Below are 19,899 nucleotides of genomic sequence, written 5' to 3'. Positions count from 1 at the left end.
ATAAGCTGAGAAAGAACAATATTGAGGTCCCAAACCACTGGAGGCGGTTTGAGAGGAGGATTGACATGGAAAAGTCCTTTCATGAATCTGGAAACCACAGGATAAGCAGAGAGAGGTTTCCCTTGAAGAGGCTGATGGAAAGCAGCAATTGCACTAAGGTGGACTCGTATCGAAGTAGACTTGAGGCCAGACTGAGAAAGGTGCAAAAGATAGTCCAAAACTGAAGATAAGGAGGAATGCTGAGGTTCCTGATGATGAGAAAAGCACCAAGTAGAAAATTGCGTCCACTTTTGGTGATAGCATTGTCTAGTAGCAGGCTTCCGTGAAGCTTCCAAAACTTCCCTCACAGGTTGAGAGAACTAGAGAGGAGCTATGTTAAGAGGAACCAAGCTGTCAGGTTTAGAGAATGCAGGTTGGGATGAAGCAGCGATCCCTGATGCTGAGTTGAAGTAGAAGGGAGTACCAGGGTTGTCTGGGAACCGAGGAGCAATCAGAATCATGGTGGCAAGGTCGGACTTCAGCTTGACTAGAGTCTTTTGAATGAGAGGAAATGGAGGAAACGCATATAGAAAGAGATTTGTCCAATCCAGCAGAAAGGCATCTGCCTCGAGGCGATGAGGAGTATAGATCCTGGAGCAAAACTGAGGCAGTTTGAAGTTGTGGGGGGCTGCAAAGAGGTCTATCTGAGGCATTCCCCACTGAGAGAAGATGAGATGAAGGGGCGTGGAGTGAAGAGTCCACTCGTGAGGTTGCAGAAGACGACTCAAGTTGTCCACCCCTTGAATGTAGACAGCTTTGAGGAAGGTGTTGTGGCGAATCGCCTAATCCCAAACTTTCAGAGTTTCCTGGCAGAGGGAGGCCGATCCCGTGCCTCTCTTTTTGTTGACGTAGTTCATGGCGACTTGGTTGTCCGTGCGAATGAGGACAACACGGTCGTGAAGCAGATGTTAAAAAGCATTGAGAGCATTGAAAATCGCCCTGAGTTCCAGGAGATTGATGTGGCACTGGCGGTCTGCGCTGGTCCAATAACCTTGAGTGCAGAGACCATCCAGATGAGCCCCCCCAAACATAAGTCGAAGAGTCGGTCGTGAGAACTTTCTGATGGGGGTGTGTGTGAAACAGCAAACCTCTGGATAGATTGGAAGAGAGCATCCACCAGCGAAGAGATTGAGTCAGAGCAGGAGTGTCTTGCCCTGTACGTCCATGAGGAAATAGAGTCTGTTAGGGATGGAGAAACAGAAGCTAATGTTAAACTAGAGTCCCTCTGGTTGAAGATTCCTGGACAAAAAGAAGCAGACGAATTGGCCTCTATTATCGACCCCCGGGACAGAATGAGGAAACAGACAAAGAAATGATGGAAGAAATTAGTCGTAGATGTAGATCAGGAAATGTAACGATCATGGGAGACTTCAACTTTCCGGGGATAAACTGGAATTTGGGAACGTCTAGCTGCGGCAGGGAGATAAAATTCCTAGAATTGATAGGAGATTGCTTCCTTGAACAAATAGTAGGAGAACCGACAAGAGGAAACGCAATCCTTGACTTGGTCATAAATGGCATTACTGGGAAGACAGCAGATGTAGAAGTTACGGCCCCGCTGGGGACAAGTGATCACAATATGATCAATTATACCATTGGCATCGGAAGGGGGAAACCAATCAAGCCTAAAGCCACGACCTTTAACTTCAAAAAAGGGAATTATGACAGCATGAGAATCATGGTTAGAAAACGGCTCAAGAAGGGCAAAGCAGAAATCCAAATAGTTGAGCAAGCATGGTCTCTACTGAAAAACACCATCATAGAAGCACAGAATATCCACATACCAAAGATATCCAAAGGAAGGCGAAAAAAGAATAAAGGAGAACCAGCTTGGCTATCCAAAGAGGTTAAGGATGTAGTAAGGGAAAAGAGGAACTCGTTTAAAAAATGGAAACGGGAAAAAACAGTGGAGGCCTGGAACTGTCACAAAATCGATCAGAAAAAGTGTCATAAAGTGGTAAGAGATGCCAAAAAAGTCTATGAAGAAAAGATAGCGCAAGAAGCCAAAAACTTCAAGCCCTTTTTTAGATATATAAAGGGAAAGAAACCAGCAAGAGAGGCAGTGGGCCCTCTCGACGACCAAGGAAGCAAAGGGTCAATCAAAGAAGACAAACAAGTAGCCGATAAGTTAAATGCATTCTTTGCCTCTGTCTTCACAAATGAGGACACTACAACAATGCCAGACACAGGGAAGATATTCACCGGAGGCATAGAGGAAAGCCTCGAAACAGTAGAAGTGGAGTTGGACATGATATACTTTCAAATTGACAAACTAAAAAGTGACAAATCCCCTGGACCGGATGGAATTCACCCAAGAGTATTAAAGGAACTTAAGGTTGAAATTGGCGAACTATTGCAATCCTTAGCCAACATGTCAATGAAAACCGGGCAAATACCAGAGGACTGGAGGATAGCAAATGTCATCCCAATTTTCAAAAAAGGATCAAGAGGTGAACCAGGAAACTACAGACCTGTGAGTCTCACATCAGTTCCTGGGAAGATAATCGAAGCACTAATTAAAGACAACATTGTACAACACTTGGAAGATTACAACTTAATAAGGGCTAGTCAACATGGCTTTAGGAAAGGGAAGTCATGTCTGACAAATTTACTTCAATTCTTTGAGAAGGTGAACAAACAATTGGATAGTGGAAATCCAGTGGATATAGTTTACTTGGATTTCCAGAAAGCGTTTGACAAGGTTCCGCATGCAAGGCTTATGAGAAAACTACTGAGCCATGGAATAGGAGGAGAAGTGCACAGATGGATTGGCAAATGGCTTGAAAACAGAAGGCAGAGGGTTTGCATTAATGGGTAATTCTCGGACTGGGAGAGAGTGACCAGCGGCGTGCCCCAGGGTTCGGTTCTTGGGCCTATCTTGTTTAATATTTTTATAAACGACCTTGAAGAGGAAACAACATGCAATGTAACAAAGTTTGCAGATGATACAAAAATATGTCGGGTGGTTGGCTCTCTAGGGATCTAAACCAGCTGGAAACTTGGGTGAAAAAGTGGCAGATGAATTTTAACATAGACAAATGCAAAGTGATGCATCTAGGAAAGAAAAACAAAGAACATGAGTATAAGATGTTGGGGGTGACATTAGCCAAATGCGAACAAGAAAGGGATTTGTGGGTACTGATAGACAGAACCCTAAAGCCTTCGACTCAGTGTGTGGCGGCGGCGAAGAAAGCAAGCAGGATGTTGGGCATGATTAAGAAGGGGATCATGAGCAGATCGGAAGAGGTCATAATGCCACTTTACAGAGCAATGGTCAGACCTCACTTGGAATACTGTGTCCAGCACTGGTCTCCATACCTTAAGAAGGATATAACCCTGTTGGAAAGGGTGCAAAGGCGAGCCACGAAACTAGTCAAAGGTATGGAAAATTTGAGCTACGAAGAACGCCTCATAAAACTGGGACTATTCACCCTCGAGAAGAGAAGATTGCGAGGGGATTTGATAGAGACTTTTAAAATATTAAAGGGTTTTGATAAAATAGACCAGGAAACAGCATTACTAACATTTTCGGAGGTGACACGGACAAGGGGTCATAGCCTGAAACTGAGTGGCAGCAGGTTTAGGACAAATGTTAGGAAGTTCTGCTTCACACAGCGAGTGGTTGGCGCTTGGAATGCTCTCCCGGAGGAGGTTGTGGCGGAGAATACTGTTCCGAGTTTCAAGCGCAAGTTGGATGCACACCTTCTTGCAAATCATATTGAGGGATAGGGGAAATCCGGGTCTCCAAAAAGGAGAACCTAAATGGGCCACCGCGTGCGCGGATCACCGGACAAGATGGACCACGGTCTGATCCGGTGAAGGCATTTCTTATGTTCTTATGTGTGACCTGGATGTGTCGAGACAGAGGGTCGGATACCTGCGTCCGCTGAGATGCCAGGGTCCACTGAGGAATCCGGAGGTGAAGTCTGGCAAAAGGAGTCACGTGGATTGTAGAGGCCATGTGGCCCAGAAGAACCATCATGTGTCTCGCCAAGATGGACGGGCGAGAGGACACCGAGCGACAAAGACGGAGGAGAGCGTCCAGACGTTGAGGAGGGAGGAACGTCCTGAGTTGAGTAGTATCCAGTACAGCTCCGATGAAGGGAAGAGTCTGGGAAGGTTGCAGATGGGATTTTGGAAAGTTGATCTCTAACCCCAGATTCTGCAGGAACCAGATAGTCCTCTGGGTCGCCAGGACGACTCCCTGAGACGTGGAATCCTTGATGAGCCAGTCGTCCAGGTAGGGAAACACCTGAAGGCCATGAGTCCTGAGCGCTGCTGCCACTACAACCAGGCACTTGATGAAGACTCTGGGGGACAAGGCCAGGCCGAAAGAAGTACTCGGTATTGGAGATGATGTCCCACCCGGAATCTGAGATATTGACGGGAGGCTGGATGAATGGGAATGTGAGTGTAGGCCTCCTTGAGATCCAGAGAGCATAACCAGTCGTTCTGCTCGATGAGGGGATACAGGTTGCCAGTGTCAACATGCAAAATTTTTCTTTGAACAGAAATTTGTTGAGCACCCTGAGATCCAAAATGGGGCGCAGATCGCCCGTCTTCTTCGGAACAAGGAAGTACCGGGAGTAAAAACCCTTGTTCTGTTGAGCCAAAGGAACCGGCTCGACAGCCCAGAGCTGAAACAAAGACTAAGCTTCCTGAAGAAGAAGGGCGGTCTGGGTCAAGTTGGAAGGATACTCTCTTGGAGGATGTTCGAGGAACTTGATGGAAAGGACCCAGAGGTCGGTGGTAATAGTCGTCCATCGATGGTAAAAATGATGGAGACGACCTCCTATCGGTGGAAAAACTAAAAATGGCAGAACGACGGACGTTATGCTCTCTACAAGACAGTCAAAAAGGCTGGAGCCTTAGGGACAGCAGATGGCTGAGGCTTCTGTTGTTGCTTCTAGGGATGCTGTCTCTTAACAGGCTGACAGATGGCAGGAGCCTGTTTAGGCGGGAAACGCCGCTGATAGATTAACGGTGGACGTGAAGGACAATGAGGAGCAGGCTTGGGCTTCGGACGAAGAATGGATTGGAAGGATTTCTCGTGGTCCGAGAGCTTTTTGGTCACCACCTCAATGGACTCATCAAAGAGGTTGGTACCAACACAGGGGACGTTGGCCAGCCTGTCCTGAAGATTGGGGTCCATGTCGATGGTCCTGAGCCATGCCAGCCGGCGCATGGCCACCGAGCACGCAGTAGCCCGAGCAGACAACTCAAAGGCATCGTAGGAGGACTGCATCATCTGCAACCAGAGTTGAGACAACGAAGCCAGAACCTCCTGGTACTCAAACTGTGCTCGGGAGTCCAAATATGGCATGAATTTTTGAAAGACAGACAGGAAAAATTCAAAATAGGTGATGAAGTGAAAGTTGTAATTAAGAACCCTGGATGTCATCATGGAGTTCTGGTAAATTCTTCTGCCAAACCTGTCCATGATCTTGCCCTCCCTGCCAGGCGGAATGGTGGCATACACCTGAGAGGGATGAGACCGCTTCAATGAGGACTCCACCAAGAGGGACTGATGGGAGAGTTGGGCACCATCAAACCCCTTATGGTGGACCGTGCGGTACCTGGCATCCAATTTGCCCGGCACAGCAGGGATGGAATAGGGTGTCTCAAGACTACGAACGAAGGTCTGATCCAGCAGCTTATGAAGAGGAAGCTAGAGGGATTCAGCAGGCGGTTGAGGGAGATGCATCGTCTCCAAATACTCCTTCGAGAATTTGGAACCTGTGTCCAGTTGAATGTGCAAATCAGCAGCCATCTGCCGAAGAAAGGAGAAGGACAGCTGGACAGCCAAAGCAGGGCCTCGAGAAGGACTCGAGGACGTCGAGGCTTCTAGATCCAATGAGGACGGTGATCGAGAAGGCGAGAAAGACCCCATCGTGTCTTCGAGCTCTGGTAGCGGAGGAGGCGAAGTAGCTAGTGGGGAATACTGACGAAAAGGCTGCTTCCGATGAGGCGAGGCATGCCTGGATGAGTGCCTCGAAGAATGTCTCGATCGATGATGCGAGCTGTGTCTGGAAGCAAGCCTCGACACACGAGGCGAGTGAGGCTTCGATGAGGCCCCCAGTGAGTGGATGGGGCTGGAAGCAGTTGATCGAAGCAGAGGTGGTTGGCTGGAAACACCCGAGGAGACGGAGGAAGGCATCGCAGCGGGCACCGAAGGCTGAGCTGCCACAAACGAAGCAGGCTTGAAGATGCTCGGGGCCGCAGAGGTGGAAGGCTGAAGAGCAGCGGCAGATGTCGAAGTACCCTTCGATGAAAACAGCTCCGTTGAAAACTCCATGCTGATCAGCGACTCCCACAAGAAGCAACGACGCTTGAAAGCACGTGCTGTGAGTGTGGAGCAAGGCTCGCATGATTTCGGAAGGTGTTGAGGCATGAGACACCGAAGACAGTGTCGATGAGGGTCTGTGAACGAAATTGCGCGCTGGCACTTGACACACTTTTTAAAACCGGTAATAGGCCGGGACATAGGCTGGAAAAGCTCCGCCGCAAGATTGAAGCCGCGGGGCTGCGGCCACGCAGCCTGCCCGGTCGAACGGATGGAAGAAATTTTTTTTTTTTTTTTGAAAAACAAAAAAGCACGACGAAAAGCAACGATTCTGAGTAAAAGAACCCAAAATCGCGGACTTTAAGAAGGCGCAAGTGAACTAACTTCACATAGAGAGTCAAAGACGGACTTTGAAAAAAAAAAAAAAAAAAAAAGCATGACGAAAAACAACGATTCTGAGTAAAAGAACCCAAAACCGCAGACTTTAAGAAGGTGCAAGTGAACTAACTTCACACAGAGAGTCGAAGACGGACTTCTCGGCTCCGCGGAAAAGTAAGAACTGAGGAGACGCGCCCTACGCTGGGCGGGAAGGCACTCACGCATGCGCGGTGTGGGCGACTCGAAACTTCGAGTTTCTTCAAGCAAGACTGCTTGTGAGGCGTCTGCATCGGGGCTCCATTGGATCACGTCATCCCACTAGTGAGAATACCTGCCTGCTTGTCCTGGGATAAAAGTAGATTTTGAGAAGAAACAAGAAAAATGTAAGAAAGTTGAATGTTAAAGGTTAACGCCAAAGATGAATGTAGGGGAGAAAGTGAAGGAGAGAAAAACAGCAAATGGATAAGAAGGCAATGGAAGCAGAAGAACACAGACAGAAAGAAGTGCAACCAGAGATTGGGAAAAGATGATTAGATCACCAGACAACAAACGTAGGGAATATGATTTTATTTTCAATTTACTGATTAGAATGTGTCAGTTTTGAGAATTTATATCTGTGCTCTATATTTTGCACTGCTCTGGAAGAAATTAATTTCTTTCTTTCTCTCAGGTGTTATAAGGCATATAGAGTCAGACATCTTAGGGTTTCATTTGTGTACATTAGTACTTTCAGTTTGTAGTCCTGTGTTTGTATAGGGGTTATGTGTGTTCTTCATGTGTGACTGAGGCTAGGTGTTCTGTTAGGAATGAATATTGAGAAGCATACAGTGTGCTTTATGTAGTTTAATTTTGTGTTTAACCATTATGTGTTGTTAATAAGATTATGTTTGTATATATGAAAAATGAATGGAAAAAATGGTATTACAATCAATACTATCATTGGGTGGGGTCAGGAGCGGAGCTTGAGTGAGGTCAGGAGTGAAGTCTGGGCAGAGCTTTTGGGCCCCCCAAAACAAAAAAGCGTTCTGCTGCCTATACCATTATGTATTAATAAGATTATATTGTGTGTATATGAAAAATGGATGGAAGAAATTGTGTTACAATTAGTACTATTATTATGGGGGCAGGGGTACTCGGTTGGTATTTGTTAGGCTTAGGGCGGGGGTCGGCAACCTGCGGCTCTTTTCCACCTTTGCTGCGGCTCCGGTAGTGTGTCACGCAGGCATGCACCTTACAAGTCCAGCGTCGCGGCGGGAAATAGCCATGCTGAGCAGTGAGCTCAGCACATACACAGATGAAAGCCTTGCTTGCTGATTGGTCCGGCGGCCCCGCCCCGCCGTGCCGCCGGACCAATCAGCAAGCAAGGCTTTCATCTGTGTAGTGCTGAGCTCACTGCTCAGCATGGCTATTTCCCGCCGCGACGCTGGACTTGTAAGGTGCCTGAAAAAGAAATCATCCTGGCCGGGGTCGGTGTCATGCTCCGGAGATCTACAGCCTTCCTATCTCCCTCTCCCTTCTACCTGCTTCCGGCCACATCCCCTGCTCCGCGGCTCTCTTCGGCAACTCAGCAGCAGCGATCGACACAAGCTTCTGACGTCGGGGCCTACCCTCTGCGAGTCCCGCTTGTTTCAACTTCCTTTTTCCACAAAGGCGGGACTCGTAGAGGGAAGGCCTCGATGTCGGCAGCTTGTCTTGATCACTGCTGCTGACGAGTTGCTGAAGAGAGCCGCGGAGCAGGGGGGTGTTGCCAGGTGCAGGTAGAAGGGAGAGGGCCAGATGCAGGACTCGTGGGTGAGGGAGCAGAAGAGAGTGAGAAAGAGAGAGGGGAGGGAAACAAAAGGAAATATTTCATACTGGGCTGGGCCGGAGTGGAGGGAGGGTGGAAAGATTCTAGCTACAGGGTGCAGTAACAAAGGAAAAGTGGGAAAGCTGAAAATGGAGATAGTGACACAAAGAAGAGAAAGGGTAAGCAGGACCTACTGAATAAGGATAGAGATACAGAGGGGACATGAAGAGGAGGTGAAATAGAGACATAGAAGTAATGCTGAAAAAGTGTGTGGGGGGAGATAAAGACATTGAAAGGGCAAATAGTGAACATGGCGTAAAGATAAGGACAGAGACAAATGAAGATTCTGAAAAAGTGGTGAGATAGGGATATAGGTGAGATGGACACAAAGAAGGGTGATGCTGGAAAATAGGTGGAATGGTAATTCTGACAGACACAGAAGGGAAATGCTGGATCAAGGAGAGATGGGGCTCAGGCTGGATGGAATGAGGAGAAATGCCTTGTTGGCCCGGAACTTCCTCTCCTACGTCAGAATTGACGTCAGGGAGCGGAATGCTGGTCAGCGCAACACTTCTGCAGGGAAAGCTTGGGACGGCGGTGGCTTGGGGGCTGTTCCCCGATTGCGGTGGCAGCAAACCGAGTGGCTTGGGGGAGGGCACGGAGACAGAAAGAAGGGGGAACAGGGAGACAGAAAGAAAAAGTTGGGGGAGAGAATGAGGTCTGGAGGAGAGGAAACATACAGGAGGCTGAAAGAAAGGAAGAAAGATTGGATGCACAGTCAGAAGAAGAAAGTGCAACCAGAGACTCATGAAATCACCAAATAGCAAAGGTAGGAAAAATGATTTTATTTTCAATTTAGTGATCCTGTATATAGCATTAAGATAAGAAACAATATATGCAGTGTTAGATTTGTTTTATAATGGTTTTGCGGCTCCAAGTTTTTTTTTCTTTTCGAAAACGGGTCCAAGTGGCTCTTTATGTCTTAAAGGTTGCAGACCCCTGGCTTAGGGGGTACTTGGCTTGAAGAAGTTAAGAAACACTGTTTTAGACTCTCCAGACCGGCCCAGTTCACTGATGGGTAATAGCTCACCATGACCAGCAGGTGGAGACAGACAAAACCTTTCGGCTGTAAAACAAGTAGCTGTGCTTCCCCCTAATATAGTCAGTCTGCTGAATAGCCAAGAAGAACTAAGTATAACGGTAACAACACTCCAAGCAGGAACAACAACATAGAACAATACTGTTGGAAATTGCATTGACAAAGCCTCTTCAGCAAATGTCCCCACAGATCGCCAGTGCCACTGTTCTTTTTAATCTCCCCCTACCCCAGAAAAGTACTAGAATGCAGAAAAAACACACACTCTTCAAGCAAATCCCGAAATAACAACAGACAGAAAGACAGGGTGGGAACTGGGCCGGTCTGGGGAGTCTAAAAGAAAGAAAATTAACAGGTAAGAACCTAATTTTTCCTTCTTTAGCAACTCTCCAGACTGGCCCAGTTCACTGATGGGACAGATCTATCATAGGTTCGCTCCTGGAGGGCCACCACCAGAACACGTTCCCCAAACACTGCTTCCCGACAGGCCTGAACATCCACACGATAGTGCTGCACAAAGGAATGGAGAGAAGACCAAACCGCAGCTTTACAGATATCCACTGGGGGCATAAGAGAAGACTCAGCCCAAGAAGCTGCCTGTCCCCGAGTGGAATGAGCCTTGAGAAATTTAGGAATAAGCTTGTGGAGGGCAGAATTAGGAATAAGTATGTGCAGGGCAGGATTAATTCTTTGAGGGCCCCTAGGCACACAAATACACTGGGCCCTCCTGGCCCTGCCCCGCCCCATCCACACCCTGCCCCTATTTATGTTTTCTTATTTACTTTATTTCCACTTGTATTTCTCTTTTTTTAAAAAATTCAAAATAAACAAAGATTAGCATACCAGGGCACAGTTTTTCTTCTATGCAACCCCCAAACATCTCTGAACAAATCCCCCTTCCTTCCCTTCCCACCTACTTACTCAGGTCCTTAACTATGAACTCTTTATATATATAACCAAGTTTAAAATGCCTATCAATTGCCTCACTCTACGTCAACCAACTGTAACCCATATGTATGTATAAACAACCAAATCTGTAACTCCTTTAGTACATTCCACTCCATTATGTTAACTTGTAATGAAACAAGGCAAGCAGTCCAAAGAATCCAACATAAAACAGAAGATCGGCAGAAAATAAGGAGATTCAAATCAGGTTTATTGAAGGTGCTCCCAATAACCATGCCCGATGCATTTCGCCAAACAAGGGTACTCAACGCTAACAGAAAATCATGTCTTTCATAAAGACAGAACACCTCACCCAGTATGGAATAAGTAATCACAAACTAAAAATAGAAATATGTAGATAAAGATTAAACTGAACCGCCAAGAAGCCAAACTATATACAGTTAAGCATCTGGTTGATTTAAGTTCTTTGCTTCTGGAGTCATTGTGTCCCACTCAGGTGATGGGAAATCATATGCTCCTGCTTTGATCTGTTGATACAATTTATGTTCATCTTCATCCCAAAACGGTGGGTAGCCCACTAGTAATATAAATAAAATCACCCCACATGCCCGAATGTCCACATGTTTTCCATAGGGATCTTTGCGTAGGACCTCAGGGGATAGGTAACCTGGAATACCAGCAAATCCAAACCAGGCCTGTTTGTCCCCCTGAACTTCTATGCCCAGCCCGAAATCAGCCAGTTTCACTGCGGCATCCTTGGTTTTGCTTGCCAGTAGCAAGTTCTCTGGCTTCAGATCCCTGTGCACAATGTCATGCTAGTGAATGTGATTCATGCTCTCCAAAATCTGGTGGATGCAGTGACTGGCATCTGCTTCACTGCAATACTCTCTTGCCACAATGTCTTCAAACATCTTCCCACCAGTGACCAGATCAAAGACAAGGTAGTGGAAACCTTCCTCAAAATTACTGTCATGAAGGCGCACAATGTTTGGGTGTTTTAAAAGACGACAGATCCTGGCTTCACGTTCCAATTTCTGATGGTCTCTGGCAGACAACTATTTTTGGCGTTGATAATTTTTGCAGCATATTCTTGGGAGATGCTTTTCTTCACACATCTGCACACTACAGAGAAGGCCCCCCTTGCCGAGCTCCTCGTAAAGCTGGTGAAGCGGGTGCATGTTGTGATATTGGCCATGTTAGGACTGCGAGATCTGCTTGGACATGGGGCAGGGTAGAAGGAGGAGACAGTGGGTCTGGTCTGGGCAGGGCGGCTGCTGCTAATGTTGCAGCTCTCGTGCGGCTCTTCCCTCCCTCTCGCAGCTCTCTTTGTGCACAGTCACCGTGTGCCGGGGTGTGGAGGGAGGAAGGCAGCCCAGCACTGCGAGATTTGCTGGGGATTCCCTCTGCTGCATCACTGATGACATCATCATAGACGCAGTAGAGGGAATCACCAGCAGGCGGCTGCGAAGCAGCCTGTTTAGAGTGCTGCAGCTGCTGACGCTGCAGGAGATAGGTTTGTCGGAGCAACGACGCGGGGTAGGGGTGGGGAGTGACCAGCTCGACCCGACGTTCCTGCCGGCCAATTCAGCAATGTTGAGTGATATGCCCAAAGGGCCATAAAGCACCGCACTGGCGGACCCCCCTGACCATTTTGGGCCCTAGGCCCGTGCTTACCCTTTAATCCAGCCCTGGGTATGTGGACGTAATAGTCTCCTTGATCCAGCATGCAATGGTAGCCTTGGAAGCACCACCCTCCTTACGAGGGCCCGCTAAAAGAACACAAAGATGATCCAATTTCCGGAACTCATGGGTCCGCTGAACACCCAGGGCTCAAAGGGAGGGTGCACGAGCACAGACAGTACCAGACTGGGATCCCAGGCTGGAACCAAAGGCCACACTGGAAGCCGAAGCAATTTGGCAGCCCTCAAAAAGCAAACCATGCCCGGATAAGAAGTCTTTTGTAATCCGCCTTGAACCACAAGGTAATGGCAGAATAGAAATCTCTAATGTAATGTAATAAGCCCGAGAAGTGGAAAGCCTCCGGGACCCCAAGAGAGTGGAGATCACTTTATCCGAATAACCTTTTTTACCTAGGTACTCCCTCTCAAGAGCCAAGCCTTAAGACAAAAGGGACCTGGATTGAACATTGGAACAGAGCACTGAGTCAGAAGATCAGGCGAGAGGGGCAGTGGGAGAGGATCTGCCACGAGATGATGAATCAGATCTGCATACCACAGGTGTCTGGGTCAGTTCTATCACGTGGCCGGGGTGCTGAACAATGCAAAGAAGAACTCTGCCCACTATCGGCAGGAAACACAAATAGGAGGCCCTCTGCCAGACAAAGCTGTACCAGATTCAACTGTGCCAGCAAATTTCCATCCTATCCCCAATCTCCCTCTTCTTTCCAAACTGACAAAGTAAATCATTCATAACCAACTTGCTGAATTCATCGACAAACTCATGCCCTTCATCCATATCAAACTGGCTTCCGTTCTTCTTATTCCACTGAGTTATCATTGCTAGGTCTTATTTCAACTATATATTATTTTCTTGACCACCTGTCCGCAGCTTTCGATACAGTAGACCACCCTCTCCTTATCGACCAACTCAAAGACTGCGGTCTTACAGGTTCAGCTCTTTTATGATTTATCTCATACTTTATTGAACATAGTTTCAAAGTTCATTTGAAGGAGGAAACCTCTCCACCCATAGCTCAAACTTACGGCGTCCCTCAAGGTTCCATACCATCTCCCTTGCTATTTAACATCTTCATGTTGCCTCTCCTCACTCTAGCCCAGTCAATCGGTTTCACAATCTTCGTTTACGCGGATGACATTCAATTACTTCAAATATCACGGAAATACAAGAAATCAATAATAAATTATACAAAATAAGTGACTGGCTTCATGTAAATAAACTTTCCCTTAACTTCAATAAATCCTGTGGCTTACTTTTTCAACCAAAAAGAACAAAACGATAATAGGAAAGATCTCCATCAAATATCACCCCGTAAAAATAGAAATAAAAATAAAATTACTCGGGGTAATCATAGATACAGATTTAACATTTCATGATCAAATCGGTGCAGTGGTAAAAACCTGCTTTTATAAGCTTAGGCTTATACGTTCCCTAACGTCCATTCTTGACACTGAAGCAATCACAACCCTAGTTCACTCTCTAGTTATTTCTCATCTTGACTATTGTAACTCCCTCTATAACGGAATTCCTCAAAAAGAATTACGACGTCTACAGCTTATTCAAAACACGGCAATAAAACTTATCTATAAATTAGGGAAATATGATCATGTCACCCCTCTTCTTAAAGAAGCTCACTGGTTACCCATTACACATCACATTACCTACAAAACTGTTATGTTAGTCTTCAAAATCAAACATTCCCATTAACCTTCTTTTCTCGATAAGCTTCTCACCCCTTTTCGTCCTTCATGGTCTCTTAGAGCAGTTGATCATAACTTACTTTCTATTCCTTCTATAAAGGAATTTTTCTACACCAGAAAATCTAATTTCTCAGTAGTAGCTCCAACCTTATGGAATGCTGTGCCATCTCAATTTCGCCACAAAAAATTAATCGATAAATTCAAGACAAATTTAAAAACATTCTTATTTCAAGATGCATTCTACTGCTCTTGATCCTTCTCATCTTTAAATCAGCCAACCGCTTTTAAGAAGCGATCCCATCCCCAATGTTTTATCCCTTTCCCTTCCATTTCCTTTCAACTTTTTTTTTTTTTTTAGTTTTTAACCTCTAATAATGTAACTTTGCCCTCCCCCTTCTTTCTTTATCATCACTTTCCAGTTCATCTTGTCAATGTCTTCAATGTCCACTTCCTTTCCTCTTTTTAAACTTATTCCCTACTAGTATTATTTTTATTCTTCTTTTAATATTTTATTGTAAACCGGCTAGATTCCCTTAGATGGTCGGTATATTAAAAATTAATAAACTTGAAACTAGAGCATCCTAGCGCTGACCGAAGAACCGAGGCGCTTTGGCGTTGACACTCGTGGCCATCAGGTGTAGGACGGGGTGACCCCAAATCTGCACAATCAATTCGAAAGGTGCGGGAACAAGACACTACTCTCTGGGATCTAGCACGTGACGACTGAGGAGATCCAATTGGACATTCTCCACTCCCACTATGTGGGAAGCCGAGATGAAAAGAAGATGAGTCTCTGCCCAGATCATGAGCAGAGCAGCCTCCTGTGCCATCAGACGACTCCTGCTTCCCACCTGGCTCCTCATAGGAGGCTCTTGAACAAACTTGAAAGGCTGAAGTTAGGACCCAAAGTGGTGGACTAGATTAGAACTGGTTGTTGGACAGATGCCAGAGGGTGGTAGTTAATGGAAGTTGCTCGGAGGAAGGAAAGGTGAGCAGTGGAGTCCCTCAGGGTTCGGTGCTGAGGCTGATCCTGTTCAATATGTTTGTGAGTGACATTGCTGAAGGGATAGAAGGAAAGGTTTACCTTTTTGCAGATGATACCAAGATTTGTAACAGAGTAGACACCAAGGAGGGAGTGGAAAACATGAAAAAGGATCTGCAAAAGTTAGAGGAATGGTCTAATATCTGGCAACTAAAATTCAATGCAAAGAAATGCAGAGTACCGTATTTTCACGCATATAACGCGCGCGTTATACACGATTTTACAAACCGTGCATAACCATGCGCGTTATAGGCGTGAGCGCGTTTTACAACATTTTTTTTACATAGTTCACCCCCCCCCCGACGTCCGATTCACCCCGCAGGACCACTCGCACCCCCACCCCGTAGGACCGCTCGCACCCCCACAGCCTCCCCACCACCCCCCATCATGGAGAAGCTCCTACCCTGCTGCTTCCTCTGCCGGCAGTCCCGGCCCTTCTGTGAGCCTTGCATCTGCTGCTTCCTCTTCCGGCGGTCCCGGCCCTTCTGTGAGCCCTGCGTCTGCTGCTTCCTCTTCCGGCGGTCCCGGCTCTTCTGTGAGCCCTGCGCTGCTTCCTCTTCCGGCGGTCCCGCCCTTTCTCTGACGTCAGACGGAAGAGGAAGCAGCGCAGGCGCAGGGCTCACAGAAGGACCGGGACCTCCGGAAGAGGAAGCAGCAGACGCAGGGCTCACAGAAGGGCCGGGACCTCCGGCAGAGGAAGCAGCAGGGTAGGAGCTTCTCCATGATGGGGGGGGGGGGGAGGCTGTGGGGGTGGGAGCGGTCCTTCGGGGTGGGGGTGCGAGCAGTCCTGCGGGGGGGGGGGGGGGTGAATCGGACGTCGGGGGGGGGGGCATCAGGCTTTCAGGGTGGAACAGGACTTCAAGGGGGAGAGGAGAGTCGAGGCGGGCGAAAGGAGAGTCGGGGTGGCCAGAGGAGAGTCGGGGCGGGCGAAAGGAGAGTTGGGCGGCGACGGGAGAGTCGGGGCAGCATGCGCGGTATACGGGTGTGCGCGGTATATAAAAATGTCTTTACATAAATTTGTGTTCCCCGCGCGCTATACCCGTGTGCGCGGTATACGAGTGAAAATACGGTAATGCATTTGGGGATTAATAATCGGATGGAACCATATGTGCTGGGAGGTGAGAGGCTGATATGCATGGATGGGGAGAGGGACCTTGGGGTGATAAGTTTCCGAAGGTCTAAAGGTGAAAAAAAGAGTGTGATAAGGCGGTGGCTGCTGCCAGAAAGATGCTGGGCTGTATAAAGAGAGGCATAACCAGTATAAGACAGAAGGTGTTGATGCCCCTGTACAAGTCGTTGGTGAAGCCCCACTTGGAATATTGTGTTCAGTTTTGGAGATCGTATCTGGCGAAGGACATAAGAAGACTTGAAGCGGTTCAGAGGAGGGTGACAAAAAATAAGAGGTTTGCACCAAGACTGGAAGCCCTGAAAATGTATACCCTAGAGGAAAGGAGGGACAGGGGAGATATGATTCAAGTACTTGAAAGAAAGGAAAATGGTAAAACCAGAGGGCATAATTTGAGGCTGAGGGTTGTAGACTCAAGAGCAATGTAAGGAAATTCTTCTTTACGGAGAGGGTGGTGGATACCTGGAATGCGCTCCCGAGAGAGGTGGTGGAGAGGAAAATGGTGACAGAGTTCAAAAAAGCGTGGAATGAACACAGAGTATCTAGAATCAGAAAATAATAGTAAATATTGAAGAACTAAGGCCAATACTGGGCAGACTTGCACGGTCTGTGTATGGCTGTTTGGTTGAGGATGAGTTGGAGAGGGCTTCAATGGCTGGGATGGGCTGGAGTGAGCTTTGACAGAGACTTCAGTAGTTGGAACCTAAGCACAGTACCGGGAAGAGCTTTGCATTCTTGCCCAGAAATAGCTAAGAAGAAAAACAAAATTAAACTGAATCAGGTTGGGCAAACTGGATGGACCATTCGGGCCTTTATCTGCCATCATCTATTGTTATCTGACGATTGACGCAGGCCACCGCTGCGGCATTGTCCGAGAGAATCTGAACAGACTTACCCATCAACAGCAGCTGCAATGCTTGCTACGCCAGACGAATGGCTCTGGTCTCCAAAACATTGATCGACCAAGATGCCTCCTCCGGCGACCAGCTGCCCTGAGCTGAGCAACCGAGATACTGAGCTCTTCAGCCAAGGAGACTGGCATCGGTGAGAAGCACTGTCCACTGTGGCTGATCCAGACTCTGCACCAGATTGGAAGATTGTATCCACCAACAGAGGCTGCAACGAACCAACCCCCAAAGAGGAACCGTAGAATCCAGATCGTGCAACTGAGGCGAACACCACTGAAGCAGAGCATTCTGAAGTGGTCGCATGCGAGTCCAAGCCCACCGAACTACATCTAGGGAGGCTACCATCAACCCCAAGACTTGTAGAAAATCCTATACTCGAGTACACCGAGAAGCCATTAGGAGGCAAATCTGCAACTGCAACTTGTCCACTCGGGCCTCTGGAAGGAAGACCTTCCACAAGCTGGTGTCAAAGAGAATCCCAAGGTACTCCAGGCGCTGAGACTGAGCCATTCAGCTCTTGGACAGGTTGACCACCCATCCCAGCGACTGCAAGAACTCCACAACCCAAGCCGTAGCACAAGAGTTCTCCTGCAAAGACTTTGCTTGGATCAACCAGTCATCCAAGCAAAGTCTTTGCAGGAGAACTCTTGGGTTACGGCTTGGGTTGTGGAGTTCCTGCAGTCGCTGCGATGGGTGGTCAACCTGTCCAAGAGCTGGATGGCTCAGTCTCAGCGCCTGGAGTACCTTGGGATTCTCTTTGACACCAGCTTGTGGAAGGTCTGTGAACCAGAATGCCCTCCTTGCGCAAGGCTGCTGCCACAACCATCATAATTTTGGTGAACGTCCAGAGCCATGGCCAGACCAAAAAGAAGCACACAAATCTGATAGTGCTGTCCCAAGATCGCAAAGCAAAGGAACCGCTGATGGGATGCCTGAATTGGAATATGCAGGTAGGCTTCCGTCAGATCGAGAGAAGTCAGGAATCCCCCCCGGCTGAATCGCCAGAATGACAGAACTCAGGGTCTCCATATGAAAAGACAGAACCCAGAGCGCCCTGTCGACTCCCTTCAGATCCAAGATGGGCCCTAAAGACCCCTCTTTCTTGGGAACCATGAAGTAAATGGAATACCTGCCAATGCGAAACTCCCGAGGAGGCATGGTTACTACAGCTTTGAGGTTGAGCAACCGCTGTAGAGTGATGAAAAGCCCAAGGAGAAGAGAGAAAATGATCCGGCAAGGACTGGGCAAACTCCAGAGCATATCTGTCCCGAATCACCTAAAGGACTCACTGATCCGTCATGATAGTGGCTTACTCCTGGTAAACACCCGCAACCGGCCGCCCACTGGCACCAGAGGAAGGATCCACAAGGTGTCATTGCACTGGACTGGTGGCAGAGGGGCTGCTGGTTCTTTTAGCGCATGCAGTCCTTTTGGAGGGCCCACCATGGAGGGCCCTCCAAAAGGACTGCATGCGCTAAAAGAACCAGCCCCGGGAAGACCCAGTGAAAGGAAAAGAAGCCTCACCTCGACCAGGGCAGTAATGGCGAAAATCACACAAATGCCCACGAGCAATGCCCCCCCCCCTTTACAGGTGGGTGAGCACCGTCCTCAGGAAGACGGGACACCTTATCCAGATCTTCACCAAACAAGAAAGACTCCCGAAAGGGAAATTTCATAAGCCTATCCTTAGACGCCACATATGCTGACCAACCCTGGAGACAACCCTGGAGACAACCCTGGAGACAAGGCCACACAGTGAGCCATGGACTTGGCCAAAGACCACAGATCATACATGGCATCTGAGAGATAAGAAGGACCCATCTCAATCTTAGCTACTTCCTAATCCACCAAAGACCAGTCATTAGACTCCCGGTCAAGAAAACGCTTGGACCACCGAAAACAAGATTGAGCCACCAGACTGCCACACATCGCCGCCTGGACCGCCAGGGTAGCCACATCAAAATTCTGTTTAAAAAGAAACTCAATAAGCCAGCGGTACCCTTATTGCCTGTTACTTGAGGTCAAGTGGGGGGTTTTGGGAAAGGAGGGGGGGATTTCAGTGAGGTAGCTTTATTTGGCCTGGAGTCTGTTTAACATCTAGGGATTCTGTTAAGTTTGATATATTCTTTTAAATGAAAATGCTGTTATCTAAGTTGTCAATGGCCCCCAAATCTTCTTAAAGTTATTATAATTCCCTTTTTGTGTAGCAATTATTCTTTCCATTTTATATATATGGCACAATGAATTCCACCAAAAGATGTAATTAAGTCTTGTGTAATTTTCCAATTTTTGGTGATATGCTGAATGGCGACTCCTGTCATAATAAAAGTTTATTATTATTTGATGAAATTTGACTCTTTATTCTCATTGATGTTCCAAATAGGATTGTATCATATGATAGAGCTACATGGTTTTCCAATAAAGAATTAATTTGTGACCAAATTGATTTCCAAAAGGCCATGATACAGGGACAAAAGTATAATAAATGATCTAAAGTTTCTGCTTCCAGATTACAATGCCAGCATCTATTAGACTTAGAGCTATCCAACTTTTTCAATCTAACTGGGGTCCAAAATGCTCTATGTAATGATTAGACGCCTTTTCTACATTGAAAGTGTAATTATAATTATGGGAGGGAGGGTTTATAGTTATACTATAGATTTAATCAATATTTATGAATATAGCATATATATGTTAATTTGATTATAATATCTGTGAATAGGGAGGGTGGGGGAGGGGATAATTTATGTACTTCAAATGATAATAGAAAGAATTTCAAGTGATGTGTATAAATTAATTGTTGTAATATTGTATACTTGATGGAAGATGAAAAAATGAATAAAGAAATGGGGAAAAAAAGAGAAAATGCTGTTATCTGTTTGTATTGCTCATTGCTTCGTTTCTTGAATAAATTGTTGGTTTTTTTTTAATTCTTTA

The 19,899-nt window shown here is 47.0% G+C and overlaps 1 protein-coding gene and 1 pseudogene across 6 annotated transcripts in view; both read right to left on the bottom strand.

Moving 5' to 3' along the window:
• The window catches only part of KANSL2 (KAT8 regulatory NSL complex subunit 2), a 269,907-nt gene that overhangs the window by 52,430 nt on the left and 197,578 nt on the right, over positions 1–19,899 (bottom strand). The gene's annotated exons all lie outside the window — the stretch shown is intronic.
• LOC117356669 lies at positions 10,929–11,683 on the bottom strand (annotated as a pseudogene).

Source organism: Geotrypetes seraphini, chromosome 3 (genome assembly GCF_902459505.1).
Source record: "Geotrypetes seraphini chromosome 3, aGeoSer1.1, whole genome shotgun sequence".
Taxonomy (NCBI): Eukaryota; Metazoa; Chordata; class Amphibia; order Gymnophiona; family Dermophiidae; genus Geotrypetes; species Geotrypetes seraphini.
Note: the sequence above shows the minus strand (reverse complement) of the source record. Positions and strands in the feature narration are given on the sequence as shown.